A 16,255-nucleotide genomic window follows, 5' to 3' on the forward strand; every position below is an offset into this window, starting at 1 on the left:
GAGCAATACTCAAAACTCTTTATTGGTTGTCCATTCATCTTGACCCTAGACACACGATCTCTTAACCTCTATAGCTCTCTGTGTCAGACTCCTCTAGGGGCCACTCTACCCTTTCTGCTTATCATTATAATTGCATCCACTTTGCTTCTGATGGGTTTGGTGCTACTACTCGGCCTATGTTACTTTAGGATCCTACCATCCCCATCACTTCTGGGCTATCACTTCTGAAGCCCTGACCTAGTTAACACTGAGATAGTTACCATTAAGTTTCTCAGTGATTCTTGTGCCCCGTTTACCAGCACATTCCTTACCACTTTAGTCAATGGAATATCATCTGGATTCTTTTTCAGAACATAGGCAGCAGCAAGGTTTTTCAGATTCATATATCTACTCTAGAATGCACATATCTCTGAGCCTTTTAATCTCTGTCTTCCAAAGCAGTGTGAATTTTCCATTTCACTTTTTCAAATCTTCCTCAAAAACCATCCTTGCAGCAAGTGGACACTATTTTCCAAGGTGTTAAAGCCTGTGTTATAGAAGGATGCTCCCATATTCATAAATTCTTCTTTATCCAATGTTATACCTTATCTCACCCCCATTAAACCAGCATCCTTAGAATCCAGTCTCATATATACTCACTCAGCTCCTGCCAATACATGTTGGCTACATCTGGTAGCTCCTTTAGCATATGGTCCATTTCCTCCCTTAGAAGCTAAGGGAAGTGCTAGGTTATATTGTTACTTGACCCTACTAATTAGTCTGGTAGCCAGGATGGGAGATGGGGGTTGACTATGGGGAGTGGGTGCATATTACCTTACAAGGGAAGGGCTTCTACACCATCTTCAAGTACAGGAGGATCACTGGCCTTTAAAAGGAAGAAAAGGCCTACTTGTTCAGGCCCAGAGGGTCCAGGTAAATCTGAGGATTAAAGATTTTTAACTTCATCAACCCAGGTGAGATATCCCCATCTCAAGTTTCAGGGTTCCACTCCTACTCATTCAAGACCATTATTTGTCGTGGCTCAGAATTCATTCTTTGATGGAGTTTTGCTGCTATTAAAAAGTCCTGGGCTTCCCTGGTGGCGCAGTGGTTGAGAGTCCGCCTGCCAATGCGGGGGACGCGGGTTCGTGCCCCGGTCCTCTGGCGCTGAGCCTGCACATCCGGAGCCTGTGCTCTGCAACGGGAGAGGCCACAGCAGTGAGAGGCCCGCGTACAGCAAAAAAAAAAAAAAAAAAAAAGTCCAGGTCCTGATCTTAAACTTTTGCTGATGTCTGGCTGCAGGATTTGAGAGTTTGCTTGTATGCTGCCAAGGAGGCTTCTGGCTTTCACATTTCATCATGAATTGGAGGTTAATTGCCCTCAATATTTCACTATTTTTTCTCCAATGTTTCAATAGCATACAGCAAGAGCCATTTAATTCTGTAGCCCTTATATTTACTACTTCTTCCAAACATCTCAGAGACCTAAGTTATTATACCTTGCAGTACATCCCTTCCACTAGAGTTCTATCCCAGCTCACCACCAGTGAAAGTTTTAACAACTGCACAGATGCAGCATGCCACGCACCATCAACATTCCATCTACTACCACTGATGGAATCCACATTGCTAGCCAGCCAATGGGTTGTCATTGCTAAGACAGCATGGGCACCAACTTTCCTAGATGGAATTCCCTCAGAAACAGATTCTGAAGCATAGATTTCCATGCAGGAGGCTTACTGGAGGGTACTTTCAGGAACAATACCTGTAAGACAGTGAAGGAAGTAGGATGGGGTGGAAGGAGATGAGTTGAACTGCTTAAGAGTTGCATCAGAGGCTTCAGGTGATCTTATGGGGAGCTCTGGAGCTACAAATGACGCTATGAGTTGCCTCAAATAGAGGCAAGGGGCTGAGCCTTTGTACCCCAGCATCAACTAATCACTGGATGCAGGCATACCCTGACAACAGGTGTGAATTCGGGCAAATTAGCACCCTTCAGCAAGGAACTCAGATGTGTGAGCCATCAGCAGTCAACGTGCCCAACAGCTAGGAGAATTAGCACCTCTGTCCTGAAGGAGGGATCCGGGCAGCACACCATAGCATCCACTATGGTTAGTTTCTGCTCATACCCTACAGATTCACAAGCCAAGAGAAAAGCAGGATGTATTGAAGCAGTCCAAAAGAATTTAGGTAACTACTGTATTCTTAAAGAGATCTGCTTCTAAGACGGGAATGCTGAGGAAACGATGGGTTAATAATGAAAGTATGATTTTGACACTACAAGGGAGTAAACTGAGGTCATTTACGACTTCCTTGATGTCCATGACCATACCTTTCCTTGAGTCTCTTCCTTCCTATCTGATCACGCTCTGGTTTCCTTCACTGACTCCTTTTCTGCCATCTTCCCCTTTCCCACACCTCAAAAGATGTGGCCTGGGGCTTCCCTCGTGGTGCAGTGCTTGACAGTCCACCTGCCGATGCAGGGGGCACGGGTTTGTGCCCCGGTCTGGGAAGATGCCACATGCCGCGGGGTGGCTGGGCCCATGAGCCATGGCCGCTGAGCCTGCGCATCTGGAGCCTGTGCTCCACAACGGGAGAGGCCACAACAGTGAGGCCCACGTACCGCAAAAAAAAAAAAAAAAGATGTGGCCTATGTTTCCTCCTCACCCTCTCCTCACTCTGCACTTTCTTCCTTGTCTATTTCACTTTGTCCCTTAGATATGGATGACACCGAGATCTACATCTCCAGTTCTCACCTCACTTCTGAGCTCCTCACTTCTGAGTTTCAGAATCTAATTTCCTGCTACCTACTGGACATTCCTTCCATTCCCACCTCCAATTCAACACATCCAAAACTAAATTCCTTAATATAACATTCACGGGCCATCACAATCTGGTCCCTATCTAATTGGGCTATTCCTCCTCTGCATTCACTGACATTCTGCCTTTTCTGCGGGTTATTTTCTATATACGTGTGCATTTTTTGTCTTTTTGCCTTTACACATACTATTCCTTCTGCCTGAGATGCCCTATTTATCCTTTTCCATTTATCAGAATTCAACTCACTGTCCAAATCCCAGGTTGCATGTCACATTATTTAAGAAGTCCTTCCTAATACCGCAACCAGAATTAATCTCTTCTACCAGGTTTTATTTATATCTCCAATCAGACAGTTACCATAGTCTACCCTTTATTATAGTTATTGAGATTTTATTTGTCTCTCTCACTAGGTTGTTAACTTTCTCAAGACTTGCACTGTCGGGCTTCCCTGGTGGCACGGTGGTTAAGAATCCGCCTGCCAATGCAGGGGACACAGGTTCGAGCCCTGGTCCGGGAAGATCCCACATGCCGTGGAGCAACTAAGCCCGTGTGCCACAACTACTGAGCCTGCGAGCCAAAACTACTGAGCCCGCGTGCCACAACTACTGAAGCCTGCATGCCTAGAGCCCATGCTCCACAACAAGAGAAGCCACCATGATAAGAAGCCCGCGCACCGCAATAAGAGTAGCCCCCGCTCGCCGCAACTAGAGAAAGCCCGCGTGCGGCAACAAAGACCCAACGCAGCCAAAAATAAATAAATTAAATAAATAAAGATTTGCACTGTCAAGTTGTTTTACTCATCTTTAGACATTCATTGCCTAGCTCAGTATTTTGCCTATGGTAGGATTTATATTAGTTAGGGTACATACATATTCAGCTGCTATAACAAAGACTAAGGTAACAGTGGCTCAAACAAGATAGAAGTCTATCTCTCACACACAGGGACACAGACTCCTCGCAGCTTGTTAACTCAGTCATCACTTGAGTGTTGGCCTCATCTGTATGACCCAGGGAACCGTTCCCACCATGTCCACATGTCAGGCAGCAGGATGGAAAGGAAGGGTTGGAGAGAGAGGACACACCCCCCTCCATGCCATGACCTGAAATTAGGTATATACTTCCACACAAATCCCATTGAATGAACTTTGCCACATGCCACACTTAGTTGTTGAGAGGCCGCAAGTGGTAGTCTTTCACAGAACAACCATGTACACAGGTAAACATTGGGAAGAAGGGGAAAGTGGATGTTGGAAAGCAACTAGCAGTCTTGCCACAGAATCAATGGATGCCTGCTTTAAAAATAACATTAAAAAGCTTTCGGGGACTTCCCTGGTGGCACAGTGGTTAAGAACTCACCTGCCAATGCAGGGGACACAGGTTCGATCCCTGGTCTGGGAAGATCCCACATGCCAGAGAGCAACTAAGCCCATGAACCACAACTACTGAGCCTGCGCTCTAGAGCCTGCAAGCCACAGCTACTGAGCCCGTGCACTGCAACTACTGAAGCCCACGCACCTAGAGCCCATGCTCCGCAACAAGAGAAGCCACTGCAATGAGAAGCCCATGCACCACAATGAAGAGTAGCTCCCACTGGCCGCAACTAGAGAAAGCCTGCGCACAGCAACAAAGACCCAATACAGCCAAAAATAAATAAAAAATTTAAAAATAAAAAAAGCTTTTGTTTCACTCACAGGAGTATGCTAGCAGACTGGGAAAAAGGGAAAAGAAAAAAGTAGGCATGACTGCAACAAGAGAGCTGCTGAGTGAGAAAGAAGAGAGAATCAGTGTACCCTCCTCCTCAGCCAGCATTAATACTAGATACCTTCTGCTGGCTGGGGTCCAGTTCTCTCTCAGTAAGATGGCCTTTCCCCCTTCAGCAAGGACTCCTTTAAAGTCACTTGGGCCTTGCAATGGGATTCACACGGACATAAGAAACAACTCAGGATTGTCACAGTCAATAATGATTCCAAGTAACTAGATATTTCATCTACTAAGAGTTATCTCTCTTTAAATACTATTTGCCCCAAATCTTCTAGAGTAGCAGTGTTTTTCCTTCTACCTGTGGGCAGTCCTGGTCTTTTGAATAGGCAGTGGTTTTCATTCCCATCCCTACTCCACCCCAAATCACACATACCTTAGCTTTTTTTATTATTATTATTGTTTCATTCCTTTGGTTCATCAAGATTTCTTCATAAAATGAAAATATCCCCAAGAGGTATTCAGGTTCCATCAATTAACATTTTAGTTACCCATTAAGCCAGTATGTGAAAGCCAAATCTTAAAGGAAATGAGGTGTGGTGGTCAGTTCTATATGCCAACTTGGCTAGACATAGTCCCCAGTTATTTAATCAAACACTAATTTAGGTGTTACAGTGAAGGTGTTTTGTAGATGTGAATTAAATCCGTAATCAGTTGACTTTAAGGAAGATTCTTTATGTAAGATAATCTGGTGGGCCTGATTCAATCAGTTGAAAGGTTTTAAGAGCAGAACTGAGGTTTCTCTGAAGAAGAAATTCCTCTGTGGATAACAGCTTCAGCTGATGCCCAAGAGTCCCAGTCTGCCCTTCCTGATGGCCTACCCTACCAGTGTGCCTTGCCAGCCACCACAATCATGTAAGCCAATTCCAGGCAGTAAATTTCTAAATATATCTCCTACTGGTTGTTTCTCTGGTTGAACCCTGACTGAGGATTGGGGGCTGGGCAAGAAGAGGGGAGAGGCCTTCACAGAGGAGTAAAGGAGGAGGAGCAGGCAGCAAAGGGAATGCTGACAGGGGAGTTCATTCGACAATTCTGCCCAAGGAAGGATTTGTTTGAGAAAATAAAAAAAAGGACAGAACACTCTCAGAGGACGCTGAGAGTTCAAAGTAAAGAAAGGTAGAAAAGGTGGGGAGACACACCCCAAACTCACTCTTCTTCAGCAGCTTTAGTTATTGGCAGCAGTGGGGTAGAGAGGGAATACTGACTTTCTAATGGAACCTAGTATCTGCAGATTGCATGAAAGCTCTTCCTCAGAACAGCACAAGCTTACTTTAGCTTCTTTGTACATTTCTATACTTTCATGTAACAGAGAGGCAAAGGCATACCTTTGCAACTAATGCTTCCAGGCTCATCTGCAAAATCAAATGCACCTGAAAAAAAAAAAAAAGAGCAGAGAGGGAATTGGTTTCCTTCTATATCTAGAGCGTTTCCCCAAATATCATGAATAATTCTGGCAAATTTTCCAGAAACTAGTACGTATTCTAAACTAAGTATGTATTTAAATAACTCAAGAACAAGAATATAATCTAAGTTGGAAAAAATAAAATGCTTGGATAAATACACACTTAAATAAGCGTGTCAGTCAGTCAGTCAGTAAAAAGATGCCAATATACACGAGCATTGAAAGGAAGAAAAAAATGGTGCAGCCTTCAAGGGACTCTAAGAAGAAAACTACATGGGCATGATAAAAAACCAGGAATAAGAGAAAAGTTAGAGATCCAAAACTAGACAGAGTTAAAACTGTACCAAAAATTAAAGGAATCGGCAATTGGATGTTGCTACCAAGAATGGTTAGTAAACCTTTTAGAAAAGACAAACAGATATTTATTGAGCACTTAGTATACGACAGGCACTGTGTTACATGGTTAATCTCATTTAGGCTCCACCAGAACCCTAATCTCATTTAGGCTCCACCAGAACCCTAAACCTAGAAGGAATATAACAGTAATATTGCCTTTATTTTACAAATGGAGTAACTAAAGCTCACAGAGGTTAGCAGCATGGTCACCCAGGTAAATACGTGATTGTACATGCCATGGTTAAAAGAAGTAAGTCTGTCTCTTTTATCTTTGGGTTTCCAATGTCTAAGCACATATTGATTATATAAATTATTACAATGATCATATAAATTGTAGTGAATGGTGGAAGACTTGACTGTCTGACCTTAGAGAACACACTATCTCTATTCTACACTAACACTAACAGCCCTATTTTCTTAATTATCACTTTTTTTTTTTTTTTTTTTGGCTGCTTTGGGTCTTTGTTGCTGTGTGTGGGCTTTCTATAGTTGCGGTGAGCGGGGCCTACTCTTCGTTGCAGTGCACGGGCTTCTTCACCTTACTTAGTTAGACTGAGTAAGGTAAAAAGAAAAGATTCGAATAAATGAAATCATAAATGGAAGAAAAGACATACAACTGATGCCGTGGAAATTAAAAGGATCATAAAAGACTACTATGAACAATTATACACCAACTGGATAAACTAGAAGAAATTAGAACTCTGGCACACTGTTGGTAGGAATGCACAATTGTACAACTGCTATAGAAAACGGTATGAAGGTTCCTCAAAAAATTCGAAACAGAACTACCATATGATCCAGCAATCCCATTTCTGGGTATTTATCTAAGAGAATTGAAATCAGGATCTCAAAGATATTAGCACTTCTATGTTCATTGCAGCACTATTCACAGTAGCAAAGATGTGGAAACAAATGTCCAATGACAGATAAATGGATAAATAAAATGTGATATACACATTCAACAGAATACTGTTCCACCTGTAAAAAAGAAAGAAATTCTACAATATGCAATAAGATACATGAATCTTGAGGACGTTATGCTAAGTGAAATAAGCGAGTCATAGAAAGGCAAATACTGCATGATTCCACTGATATCAGGTATCTAAAATAGTCAAATTCATATAATCAAAGAGTGGAGTGGTGAGGGGTTGGGGGTGAGGGAAATGGGGAGTTACAACAGGCAGAAAGTTTCCGTTAAGCAAGAGGAGTAAGTTCTAATTCACAGATGGTTGGATGAATGGCTCCCAGATATCTGACTCACAGCAGGGAAGCCCTGAAAACAGAGTGGTAGGGCGCCCAGAAGTGTCTCAGGAGGACCCCTTCCCAGCCACAGAATGCCTGGTTGGAGGCTGCTGACACAAACCAATGCCCAGGTACTGGCCTGAGGCACAGGCAGCCTGGCTGCTGCTCGGGGCTTGGGGAAGAGAAGAAACATCTGGCTTCTGCTTAGAAGTCTCCACAGCAAGAGCTGTACTTGCTAGGACAAGCACCTTTGCAAAGAAAATGTCCCATTTGTTAAGCAGTTGATCTCTGATAAAAATAAAGCCCAATTAGTAAGTAAACTGCGTCCTCTGAAAGATGAACCATGGCCTTTATATCCTTGGGAACCAGGTTTCTCTAAAGTTGGCCTTATCAAACTGAAGCTGGGCATGATGCCTTTATGGACCAAAAACGGTCAAAAGCATATGGTCACATTACTTAAGATACAAGACTATCACATCCTAAAATATACTCCAAAGGAAAACCATAATGGGAAAATGGCAGCCCTAACTGTAGGAGGAAAAACTGTAACACATGTCTATAACTCTGCATCTCTATTGGAAATTTACTGAGAACTTGGATTGCTGCCAGTATGGAAAGTTAAAACCTTTCATGTAACAGACAACGCTGTCATTAAACCAGGCACTCCTCCTTACGCTGCTCATTTTCTCCCAGACAGTATATGAATGTCACAACAAAAACGATATTGGTAAAGGTTTTCAAGGCATCATGACAACATGGGGATTTAAAGGCCAGCCTCCTACTCATGGTCAAACAAAAATCCACAGGAGACTTAGAACAATTTCAACCTGTGTTGTTGCCAGAGTCTGGCCTGGAACTAAAATGCCTGTACAAATGGGAAGCACAGATAGCACAGCATATGGACTGCAAGTATGGATACAAAGCCCAAATAAGCTATGTAAATGGCTCTGTACTTGGACATAAAAATTGCTCAGAGATTCTAAACTGCCTGCATATAAGGATTCCTATTAAAATTTATTATTTCCTATATATTTTCCTAATGGAGAAGAAGAGGAACAACCAGACCATTTATATGATAAAAACATGTAACAACACAGTATGTAACCCTATTACATTTGCCTAACCTCACTGGACATGACAGAACCTCACATGTTGAGTTTTGATGAGCCAGAACAATAAGATAGCCAGGATTTATATTCTCTTTTCTCAACCACAGCAATACCATACTTGTTATCTTTGTCAAAGGCATAAATATATCACTGGTTCTCCAACTGAATTTTGTTAGAAAAATTACTACTTAAACAAATTACTACTTAAAAAATTACTGCTTATACAAAACTTACTACTTAAGTAGACAGGATATGCCAAATTTAGATGGATTGGCAGTTTGCATATTAGCAAAATCTTTGTAATTTGAAGGATTTATTCTCTTTTACTGCATAATTCCCAAGTTGTCTTAAAGTGTTCATAAATATAACCTCTTTTAATTAAAAGAAAAATGAGGGAGTAGCCAGGATGGTAGAGTAGGAAAACCCTGAGCCAGCCCCCTCTCATGGGCACACTGCAATTACAACTACTTACAGAGAAACTATTGATGAGAAAGACCTGAAGACTAGCAGAAATAATCTCCTACAACTAAAGATATAAAGAAGGAACCACAATGAGAGGGTAGGAGGGGCAGAGACGTGGTGTAGCCAGGACTCATACCCCGGGGGTGGGTGACCCACAAATAATTACAATTGCAGAGGCTCTCCCCAAGGAAAATGAGGTCTGAGTCCCACATCAGGCTCCCCAGCCCAGGGGTTCTACACCAGGAAGATGAGTCGCCAAAACGTTTTGACTTTGAAGGGCAGTGGGGCTTACTTTCTGGAGACCCAGAGGGCTGTGGGAAACAGAGTCCACTCTTAACAGGCAGAGACAGAATCTCACACACACTGGGTCTCAGGACAGAAGCAGTAATTTAAAAGGAGCCTGGGTCAGACCCACCTACTGATCTGGGAGAGCCTCCTGGAGAAGCAGGAGGCAACTGGAGCTCACCCTGGGGACACAGACACTGGCAGCATCCATTTTGGAGAATCATCTACCAAAAGGACATTGGTGCTAGCAAGTGCCACTTTGGAGTCCTCCCTCTAGCTTGTTAGCACCAGGACTGGACCCACCCACCAGCCTGTTGGCACCAGTACTGGGATGCCTCAGGCCAAGCAGCTAGCCAGGCAGGGATTCAGCCCCAACCATGCAGTGGAATACTACTCAGCCATAAAAAGAATGAAATCTTGCCATTTGCAACAATGGGGATGGACCTAGAGGGTATTATGCTAAGTGAAATAAGTCAGACAGGAGAAAGACAAATACTGTATGATTTCACTTATATGTGGAATCTAAAAAATAAAGCAAATGAATAAACATGGTAAAACAGAAACAGAGTTATAGATACAGAGAACAAAAGGGTGGTTGCCAGAGGGGAGGGGGTGGGTGGAGGATAGAAATAGGTGAGGAAGATTAAGAGGTACAAACTCCTAGATGCAAAATAAATGAATCACGGTATGAAATGTACAGTGTGGGGAATACATTCAATAACTATGTAATATCTTTGTATGGTGACAGATGGTAACTAGACTTATTGTAGGGATAATTTTGAAATGTACAGCAATATACAATCACTACATTGTGTAACAGGACCTAACATAATGCTGTAGGTCAATTATACTTCAAAAACAAACTCATGAAAAAAGAGATCAGATTTGTGGTTCCCAGAGGTGGAGGTGGGAGGAGGGGGAACTGGATGAAGGCAGTCAAAAGGTACAAACTTCCAGTTACAAGATAAATAAGTACTAGGGATGAAATGTACAACATGATAAATAAAATTAACACTGCTATATGTTATATATGAAAGTTGTTAAGACAGTAAATCCTAAGAGTTCTCATCACAAGGAAGAACTTACTTTTCTATTTCTTTAAACTATATGAGATAATGAATGTTCACTAAACTTATTGTGGTAATCATTTCATGATGTGAGTCAAATCATTATGCTGTATACCTTAAATTTATACAATGTTGTATGTCAATTTTATCTCAATAAAACTGGAAGGAAAAATAAAATTTAAAAGATGAATAAGTTCTAGAGATAGGCTATACAACTATCATACCTATAGTCAACAATAATATATTGAATACTTAAAAATTTGTTAAGAGGGTAAATCTCATGTTAAGTGCTCTTTCCACAATAAAATAAAATACAAAAATAACTGAATTGCCAAAGGATTCTAACAAGTATTGGGGTTACTCAAGACCCCCAAGTCCAGAACTCCAAAGTGTGAGACAGATACCTTGCCACGATCATCAGATACTAGACTTGGAGATTTAAATCCCACACACTCTTGGTGACATTTGCTCAAAACCGAGCAGAGGAAGGAAATAGAACTATATAAAAAGAAACACGAATCAGACTTTTGGTCACCTCTGTGGTGACAGTAAGGCATGACAGTGGAGTGATTCAATTCACAAACTTCCCTTTGGGAACAATACTAAGGAGCAGAGAACCCGTGAATTTCCTCTCTACAGGTCAGTGTAATATCCTCACCCTCATACCTAACACAGTACCGTGACGCTTGGCTCTTCCATAGCAAAAAAGAAAAGGGACACACTCAGAATCACTTTAGCTTTGAACCTGCAGAACGTTCCATACATTCATATTCAATGCATGCTCCTTGAAAAAACAAACAGCATAACAATCTTGTAAATCAACTATACTCCAATATAAAGTAAAAAAATTTTTAAAACAGTATATAAAAGTGTAGAATATTTAAAAAGTCTTTTCTCTCCTCCCCACTTTGCCATGTATCCCCATACTTTGCTATCACTTTGATATATATCCTCCCAGCTTGGTGTGCAGGTACACTCACATGCATATGCACACACACAATATTCGAAATAAATGATATTATCCTAACCACACCACTCTGCAGTTTGTTTTTCTTACTTAAAATTTGTATAGATGGACCTTGGCTTTTCTACTGGCTGCCTAGTATTACGTATGACTAAACAACCCCTCACTGATGGGATACTTTTTATTTTATTTCATTTCTTTTTCCTATTTTTAAAATTTTTATTTAAAAGTAATACTCACCTTTAAGTCTTTAATCCATTTGGAGTTTATTTTTGTGTATGGTGTTAGGGAGTGTTCTAATTTCATTCTTTTACATGTAGCTGTCCAGTTTTCCCAGCACCACTTATTGAAGAGGCTGTCTTTTCTCCATTGTATGTTCTTGCCTCCTTTGTCGTAAATTAGGCGCCCATATGTGCGTGGGTTTACCTCTGGGCATTCTATCCTGTACCATTGATCTATATTTCTGTTTTTGTGCCAGTACCATACTGTATTGATTACTGTAGCTTTGTGGTATAGTTTGAAGTTGGGGAGCCTGATTCCTCCAGCTCTATTTTTCTTTCTCAAGGTTGCTTTGGGTATTCAGGGTCTTTTGTGTTTTCATACGAATTGTAAAATTTTTTGTTCTAATTCTGTGAAGAATGCCATTGGTTGTTTGATAGGGATTGCATTGAATCTGTAGATTGCTTTGGGTAGTATAGTCACTTTCACAACATTGATTCTTCCAATCCAAAAGGGAGGGGATATGGGGACATATGTATGCATATGACTGATTCACTTTGTTGTACAACAGAAACTACACACAGTATTGTGAAGCAATTATACTCCAATAAAGATCTATTAAAAAAAAAAGTAATACTCGCACATGTTCTAAAAACTCAGACTGTACAGATGTGCCTAAAATGCGAAACAAAAACCTCCCACCACCCATCCCCACCAACCCCACCGCTCCCACACCCATTACTCAAAGGTTTTACTAGTAGTTTCTGTCTTAAGTTCTACTGTTGATTACCACTGAAACTGTATGTAGTATATTTATACCTCTTTTTCTTGATTTATCAACTATATATATTATCTATTGACTCCTCCTGATGAAAAATTAGGAAAAAATAGTACATTCACCACATGGATGAAAATGAAATATGGCATTTGGCTACTGGAACAATCTCAGCCTGCTACTGATAATGAGTCATCTTCTATGGTAATATAACTTGGTTGCTACAAATAATATTTTAATTATAGAAATATAGTGGTTTAGTAATAAATTGGATTTAGATACAGAAAAGCTCCCCCAGGAGACAGAATACTTCACTTCACATCATGGTCCTGCTGCCAATTAACTCTGTGACTGTAAACACATTACTTAACCTCATGGTGCCCTAACTTCTTATCTCTTTAAATAGGAATAACTATCTCACAGATCTGAAAGAGGATCAAATTAAATCATGCCTGTGAAAATGCACTGTAAACCATGGGGGTAGCATTAGCGCCTCTTTAGCCACCTCTGTCACTCCTGGAGCTGGTGAAGGGCAAACAAGGCAGAGAGTTGGGCAGACAGGTCAGGCTGCAAGGCCAGGAATCCTCACCTTGCCCTTCGCTTCTCAGGTTTCAGCCCCTAAGACATCTGATGGAATGGAGCTGCCAGCAGGAACAGAAGCTGAACCAGCAGTTGAGTTAGCAGGGTCTGTCACGTATCCCAAGAATATGAGGTCTTAAAGCAAAACCAGAAGCTGGAAGCAGGAGAAACAGATCCCTGCTGCCACTGGTGGCAGCAATAGAGGCACCCACCCCCTCAGCCTGGAACAGGATTTAAGTGCCTGACATGGGGATGGGGAGTGGGATGGATGTAGACATCAGATGTCTAAGTCTTGAGACAGTCCCTGGAACTTACCTTGGGACAGAAGAGCAGAAGGGGAGACAGGAGCTCCTGGCCACAGATGGGTCAATGTCATTGCCTGAGTGACCATCACAGTCCCAGGGTACAGGGGTCAAACAGGAGAGCTCAGACCCAGAGGCCTCTGGAGCCCTCACTCTGTGCTCTTGAAGCGAGCTGTCATTCTGTAAAAATGATCTCTCTGGTGCTAATTCATCTGTAGACATGTGAGGAAAGTTCATTCTGTAATTAGTCTAAACGTCCCATAAGAATACAGCTGCTAACTCACAGATATAGAGAACAAACTAGTGGTTACCAATGGGAAGAGGGAAGGGGGGGGAGGGACAACATAAGGGTAGGGGATAGGAAAAAGAGATTATTATGGGATTCTATGAAATCACATGTGAAACTTTTGAAAATTGTAAAGCACTATAGAATTTAAAGAATCTTACATTCAATTAAAAAAGAAAAGAAAAAGAATGTTTCAGTGAAAAAAAAACAGAATACACCTGCTAGAGGTCCTTTGTGGAGGGCAGCACATCACAGCTCTGTAGTGCACCCCCTTGCCGTGAGGCTGATTTTGTCAGACTACAGGCTTGTTCCTGCTGGTCTTGAGCTGATTAGGCTTTAACTGTGATGGATAATGGACAGCTCCATCGGAGACATGGCTGGGATGGGAGGGAACAACCGTGAGGTGCCCCTCAAGACTTGAAATGAGAGACTAAGCCATCCTCACACAAAGGAGAGGATCAGTTGTCTGTTGGAGTAAAGTAGGAAGCTGTGAATGAGTAAGCAGAGAGTTCGGGGGCACTCAAAGATGCTCTGGTTGTATTCTTAGGGAGATGGGACCATACTGGAGTTGTAATTTAGTAAACAGAATTGTCTTTGGAGGAAGATGTGGAAAACAGAAAGGATGGTTCAGTCATCTCATATGGTTAACAGGGCAATCGTCTTTTGTGGTACACATTGTCATGTTACAAAAATAACAGAAATTATAGCAATATAGTAGTGAGGTGATGTTCTGGATTTAGACACAGATAGAATCCTACAAGCCAGCCAGAAGACTGAGCTTCTATCTGGCCTAGGGCAGCTCAGAGAAAGCCAGTAACTTTTCAAGCAAGTCTGAGGGATGGGAGTCCTGCCAGGGCCCCCCAGTGGGTGACTCTCCTTGGTGGAAATGACCCCAGAGCATGGAGCCGTTAGCTTGGATCCTCCAGCTAACGCCCCTTGCTAGGACTGCAGGTGTACCCAGCAGTCTTAAATCAAATTAGCTTTCCATGTTGTATTCTTGGTGAAGGTAACTTGAACATCCAGGTAGCTTATTTTACTTCTCTCTGTAAATTATTGTCATTTTCTTTATATTTTTAAATTTTATATTAAGAAAATTTCCAACACAAAGAAGCAGAAAAAATAGTATAATGAATATGTATAACATTATATAATGTATAATGAATAATGTAGAATACTCATTAACCAAGTTAAATCATTATCGAATCCTATACTTGCTTCACTTTTCTGTACTTTCTAAAACTAAAATATTTTTTAAAAAGAGAAAAAAAAAAAAAAGGGACTTCCCTGGCGGTCCAGTGGTTAAGACTTCACCTTCCAATGCAGGGGGTGTGGGTTCGAACCCTCGTCAGGGAGCTAAGATCCCACATGACTTGTGGCCAAAAAAACCAAAACATAATACAGAAGCAATATTGTAACAAATTCAATAAAGACTTTAAAAATGGTCCACTTCAAAAAAAAATCTTAAAAAAATAAAAGAAAATATTTTAAAGCAAATGCTAGACCAAAGTCATTTCATCCCCACTTACTTCAGTAAGGATCTCATAAAGGATTAGTGTTCTTATAAAGGAGAGCCCACTGAGCTCCCTAGCCCCTTCTACTATGTGAGGACACAGCCAAGAAGGGTCAGCCATGAACCAGGAAGAGGGTCCTCACCAGAACACAACCCATGCTGGTACCTTGATCTTGGACTTCTAAGCCTCCAGGAATGTGAGAAATAAAATTCTGTTGTTTATATGCCATTTGACTTGTGGTATTTTGTTATAATAGTCCAAACAGACTAAGCTAACCTGTTAAGAAATATAGGCTGGACAGATGGATGATGAGCGGTTTAAATCAAAGGGTAATACTTCAAGACCTACATGAGCTTTGATGGAACTCTAATGTGACACTGAAGGACCATTCGCCAAAATGGGTAACCAGTCGTGACAAGTGGCTGCTCCCCCAAAAGATTATATAAGTGAGAATGTTACAAACACACCTTCCCACCACCATCACCAACCACCAAGCATAAAAAGGGAGGAAAATGTCAGACTGGAAAGATGATGGACACTTGGCTGGGACAAATCTTGACTCCACCATTTCCTAGTTGTGAAGCTAATAAATTTCATTTATTCCATTATTTCATTTTTTACGTGGAATAAATTTCATTCCACGTACAAAAATGGGGATAATAGTGTCTACTATGTACAGTTGTTATAAGGATTAAATTAAATGATGTATGTAAGGTCCCTAGCACAGTGGTTGTCATGTACTGGGCTCAAAATATTGTAATTTAGATTTTGAATTTTATTTTTTTAATATTTTTATACAGCAGGTAAGATATTATAATTTTTATTACATGGTAATATTCATTATCATTGGGACTTCCCTGGTGGTCCAGTGGTTAAGACTCCATGATTCCAGTGCAGGGGGAGTGAATTTGATCTCTGGTCGGGGGAACTAAGATCCCGCATGCCACGCAGCACGACCAAAAAAAAAAAAAATTCATTATCATTAAGAAATCTTGGAGGGAACCTGGGAAGTTATGGTTTCCTTGTGAAATAGGCAGCCTAGACACTTAAAATTAACTTCAGAGAAGAATGGCAAGAAGGGTAAAACTTGACAAATTTAG

At 41.3% G+C, this 16,255-nt stretch overlaps 1 protein-coding gene and 1 pseudogene across 1 annotated transcript in view; one reads left to right on the top strand and one right to left on the bottom strand.

Annotated features, from left to right (window-relative positions):
* The window catches only part of BLOC1S6 (biogenesis of lysosomal organelles complex 1 subunit 6), a 53,220-nt gene that overhangs the window by 27,595 nt on the left and 9,370 nt on the right, over window positions 1–16,255 (bottom strand). The window contains exon 4 of the mRNA XM_022587187.2: window positions 13,372–13,570. The gene's annotated coding sequence lies outside the window, so the exon portion shown is untranslated. The remainder of the gene's footprint in view (window positions 1–13,371; window positions 13,571–16,255) is intronic.
* On the top strand, window positions 7,503–8,685 carry LOC111181633 (large ribosomal subunit protein uL3m pseudogene; annotated as a pseudogene).

The sequence above is a fragment of the Delphinapterus leucas genome, chromosome 2 (assembly GCF_059928025.1).
Source record: "Delphinapterus leucas isolate spDelLeu-1000000601 "Yukka" chromosome 2, BTC_Dleu_Yukka2, whole genome shotgun sequence".
In the NCBI taxonomy this organism is placed as follows: domain Eukaryota; kingdom Metazoa; phylum Chordata; class Mammalia; order Artiodactyla; family Monodontidae; genus Delphinapterus; species Delphinapterus leucas.